General features: G+C 41.5%; 1 protein-coding gene across 1 annotated transcript in view; it reads right to left on the reverse strand.

The window, feature by feature from the left end:
- Window positions 1–3,856, reverse strand: part of LOC101846360 (arylsulfatase I) — a gene marked incomplete at both ends in the record, with an annotated part of 30,998 nt that extends 27,142 nt beyond the window's left edge. Inside the window, 1 exon segment of the mRNA XM_013084184.2 lies at window positions 3,693–3,856.
- Between the last annotated feature and the right edge of the window lie 1,400 nt (window positions 3,857–5,256).

Raw genomic sequence — 5,256 nt, forward strand, 5'->3', positions numbered from 1 at the left:
GATGGTGGCGGGGGGTGAGGAGTGGTGGTTATACCGAGAGGGGCTGTCTTTGACATTCAGATCTTTGATTGTGACTGGCGGGACGGTGGAGAAAAGTTTATGAGTTGAGAGAGTTCGTTGAAACTTCATAACCAACCTTAACACACCAGTGCCAAACATGGCCTCTATACAAGGCACAAGAAAGAGGAATCAATGCATGCAAAAGGAAGTGTCTCAGCAAAACCATCAACGTCACCAGAAGAGACCGCATAAGGAACGAGACCATCCGCCTACAAACCGGAATACCACCAGGAATAAAATACAATGAGCGTCCAAGAGTCAAATTAATGGTTCGGACATCGAACCAGAATACCCCAGAAACAATTAGCTGCTAGAGCTTACTACAATTGTGAATCCGACTTCAAATCAAGAGGAAGACCAAGAAAGACCTGGCTGGATGGGGTTAAAGAGTATCCTGGAACAGCACAACATATCTATCACAGATGCTACACACCTAGCACAGGACCGAAACCTGCACCTCCCCTCGACATCCTAAGGATACCAGAGGAAGGAAAAAGTAAAAGCAAAAGTAAGTAAGTTGAATCTTGAAACGAGGGACCCCGTGTGCAGACAGGACTTAGGAAATATCTACACCTAGCCTTCTCGGACAAGGGCGAAAAAATCTCGGAGGGCCCGTGTGCAAGTTGCACACGTTAAAGATCCCTTGGTGGTCAAAAATCGGTAAAAGTAGGCTTCGGCCGTCACCCGGGGAGAAAAAAATGTTTAATGTCCTACCAACAGAAAAAGTTTAAAGTGTCCTGCGAGCTCATATGATCTTATTCTGTTATGAGCGCCGTAAAACACTCAACTCCCTCCCCCCCCCCCCAAAAAAAAAATTTTTTTTAAAAAATAAAATAAAAGACAGGACTTCGGTTGTCCTGCTAGGTCTGCACGCAGCACAGAGCACTCCATTTGTTACGGATCTGGATTTGAATTTGGGTTTTGGGAGTTTGCAAATCCAACTGGATTTGGGCTTGGGATTTGTTGCTGTTACTCATTTCCGGCACTTCTGTCTATTACAACAGATCGAGAGACACTCGGCCTCCAGAAAATACAAACAAACAAACAAAACAAACAAGCAAAGCAAAGCAAAGCAAAACTAGAAAAACACTAGAAAATTGCACGAAATAATTTTGTATTTAAGCCTGTTGTAACGATAATACAATTCCAATTAAAAACTGCAAAAGTTTGCTCCAAACCCAATCATTTGCCACGGATATAAAAAAATATAATGTTGAAATGTGTGTAATATGGATTTTAAATAAGGAACAAGACACGTGTTATATGCCAGGCACCGTGGTGAAATCAGGAGCTCGCCAATACAATAAAATCGAAGAAAACAGCATTTTTCTTTTTTTTTTCTTTTTTTTTTTTGCTTATCACCTGCTATGTCCATTTTAAAAGACATATTGCACTCTTTATTTCTACTGAAAATCGTTTATTAAAGGCGCATAAAGTGTAAATTTTAAGTTTGGCGGCCATTTTCGGACTAATTTTACCTCTGAAACCAGGTGACCCCCACCTCCTTCTATCTCATATGTATCTCTACTCTATCTCTATATCATATATTTGTGAAACTTCACACTTTCGCAGCCTAAAACTTTCAAAAAAACTTTTCTTTCGTATTTGACCAAATTAATGGTGGTTCAGAATCATTTAAAGGGTGCACAGTTTCAATGAGGACCCTCAAGTCACTGTAGTTAAATTTTCAGTTTTTCATTAGTTTCGGTTAGATCTAATCTTGGGGAAAGTCCGTCTTCGTGGCGTCGGTGGCCTAGTGGTTAGGCTCTTGGACTCGCAACCGTAAGGTCGTGGGTTCGAATCCCGTCAAGGGCCCGACGTTGTGTCCTTGGGAAAGGCACTTTGCACGAATGTTCCTCACTTCACCCAGGTGAGAATGGGTACCCGGCTATAGACAGCGAAAGATCTTGTCAGTTTGTTAGTGTTTGAGCGCTTAATCGGCTGCTCGCACTGTATGCTTCCCGGGAAGCTGAGAATGTTTCGGAGTGTTCTATGGTCTGCTGGGGTAATAATAATATAGTGTAAAGCGCATAGAGCCTGCTGCTGAGCGGGGATATGCGCTATACAAATGCTATCTATTATTATTATTTATTATTTTCTAAGATGCCATCGTAAACAAGCGAGGCTTTCGTTCACTAGCCGTGTGCAGATTCCACACCTTTGAAATTAAGGAGTGTACAACCACGAAAGCGGAATAGAGAATCAATCTATACATCTATTACATAATATTTGGTAACATGGAAACAAACCTGTCACTTTTCTCTCAAGATTTATAGCTCCATTCCAGCAGAGTGTAAAAAGAGTAGGCCAATATGACTTTCAATTGATGTTAAGGCACCGATCATTCCTTTCATTGAAAGGGAGCCCAGCTAGTTGAAGATAAATGGGTATTTCCTTATGAAATCAAGACAAATGGTCAGGCAGTAAGTTGATACCAAAAACTCCATAGGACCAAAAATTGACGAGCGCGTGATTCCACCGCGTCGTGACATTTGTTATTGGACATAAAAGGTGTAGAACCAAAATTTAAAAAAAAAAAGAAAAGAAAATTTAAAAAAAAATTGCCCATTATTCCCCCCCCCCCCCCCCCCCCCCGAAAAAACACACCAAAAAACCCGATTTCTTTTATTTCATTATTTTGACGAACGCCTGATTACACCACGCTGCCTCTAATTCATTTTTCCTCCGAATCTTCTGTTTTCCTTCCTCTTCCTCTTCATGTTCCTCTTCTTCTTCCTTCCGAAACTTCGCAACCAGTGGCAGTACCCCCACACCGTCAGTACACACACCTTTCTTTTCCTCTCTTTAAAAAAGAGGAAAACAAAAGTACGTCTGGAAGATTGGTAAAACACTTTGAGTGGCTGTTAGGTTACTATAGTTGTCAGCGGCGACAACAGTGATTGGATAAACGAGCAAGCCGCCAAGTTGATCTCCCTGTGTTTCTTGCGAGCGAACATAACGGTTTCAACTGCTTGTTTCATTATTTCAGAAACTTTCATTTACTTTGGGACACAGTTGGGAGGGGGGGGAGGGGGCTCAAGCCCGTGAGCCCTTTACTAATCACCGCCACTGTTTACATCATTCTGTAATCGTCGGTGAGAACAAAGCTGCCAGAAGGGGGGCTCCCGTAGCCTAGAGGTTAAGGTCTTCGCCTCTCATTCAATAGGTTCCGGGTTCGAATCCGGACAGCGACGAAAAATTTTCTTCTCTAAAATGTTCTCCTTTCACATCCTTTCCTGCTCTCCAACAATGTTCTGCTGTCTGCTTTCGTCTCCACTTTCTGCTCCCACCCCCTCATCTCCTTTGCCCCCAACTCTGGGTTCCTGACTCTTTCTGCAGCCTTTCAACTGCTATTCCTAGGCTCCTTCTTACTGCTGTCTTTCAGCCACACCCCTGATCTTGCGATGGGAAAGATCTACACCTGGCCTTCTCGGACAAGGGCGAAAAATCTAAGAGGTTCCCTGTGCAAGTTGCGCGCCTTACAGTTCCCTTGACGGTCCGAAATCGATAAGAGTAGGCTTCGGCCGCCATTCGGGCAAAACTCAAAGTTTCCAGCAAACTGAAAAAGTTAAATGTGTCCTGTGCGCTCATATTATGACCTTATGCAGATGCGAGGGCCGTAAAACACTTACCTGAAAAAAGAGGAAAACAAAAGCACGCCTGGAAGAAGGGCAAAGACACCTTACGTCTGTCCTCGTCGGTGGAAACAAAGATCTGTTACCAGTCAGCAAACCGAGACCTCAGTGCTTTCTTGCCCAAGCTCATAACAAAAAGTGAGCTTAAGAAGAAGTCACATTTTCAATGTTTTAAAAAAATGTAACGCATCGTGGTGAAATCAAGCGTTTCGTCAAAATAATCAAATCACAGAAACTGACATTTTTCTATCCATTGAGCAATATATATTTATTTATTTTTGGGCTTAACATTTTTATATCCTTTTAAAAACATACTGTGTGTGAATTTTACTGTCAATTGTTCATCAAAGACACAATATATTATGTAAATTTTAAGTTTTCAAGGACACTCAAGCTTTTAAAATCACCAAACTGTGGGGACCATTTTCTCGCTTATTTTATCTCTGACTTCAGGCGACCCCCACTTTTTTCAAAGGCAAATATTTCATTTTCTATTAAAGATATAGGTGGTGGGTCTTTTCCCCGCAAAAGCAAGACAGGTGGGAAAAGCCTTAGGAAGTTATCAATAAGTCAAAATGCCCAAAAATTGACGAGCGCCTGATTCCACCACGTCATGACACAAAATATGGAGAGAGGTCAAGAAAGCACTGAAGTCAACAGACGTTGTGAAAAAGGTTTGGCAACTTGGCGGCCCCGAAGTTCTCCCTACAGTAATTAATTATTCCGCTGATGTCGCTGTTAGCCCGTGAGTAGGGCTGGGCTATGAGTCGCTTTAGCAAAATCCGGATAATGTTAGTACACTATTCAGCAAATAATAATAATAATAATAATATGTTATGAACCGCTTCGGCAACTTGGTTAGAACTGCTTCGAGAAACGGGTTGGCATCACTTCAACAATAAATGGGTGCACCAACGGGTCAAGAGAAAGTACTCAAGAGTCTGAATTTGGATAATGGTTTATTCAGAATTATCCGGTTATCCGGATAGTCATCCGGATTTTGCCCACCTCTACCCGTGAGTGTTTGCTTCCTTTGTCCCATATGTTGTTAGGAGACCAAAGATCGTGTATACGAGTAGATATCTGCTATTACTATTACAGATCTAATCAGCGCGCTATCGTCGGTCATCACGTGATTCGTTTCTTTCTTGGTCAGACTTTTTACCATTTATTTTTGTGAATAAATCATTGAAGTGGGGGTTATCAAGATTGGACAATGAAGGGTTAATTAACATCGTTATCTACCTCAGTAAAGTTATATTGTAAAAACCGACTCTTGTTTTGTTTGGGGATATATATTTATTTCCGTTGGATATTTTCTTTGTTGGTCTTACTCTTAGTCAATCATGCTCAATATAACGATATTGTCTTTCGTAAATAGATGAAGGGACGCATGATTCTATAAATGTTTTTATTGCACGTAATATCTCGTTTATGAGTTCTTATGTTTATATGCATATTTGCTTCTCTCTCTCTGTGTGTGTGTCTCTCTCTCTCTCTCTGTCTCTCTCTCTCTGTCTCTCTCTCTCTCTCTCTCTCTCTCTCTCTCTCTCTCTCTCTA

Source organism: Aplysia californica, unplaced genomic scaffold, assembly GCF_000002075.1.
Source record: "Aplysia californica isolate F4 #8 unplaced genomic scaffold, AplCal3.0 scaffold00276, whole genome shotgun sequence".
NCBI classification, from domain to species: Eukaryota; Metazoa; Mollusca; class Gastropoda; order Aplysiida; family Aplysiidae; genus Aplysia; species Aplysia californica.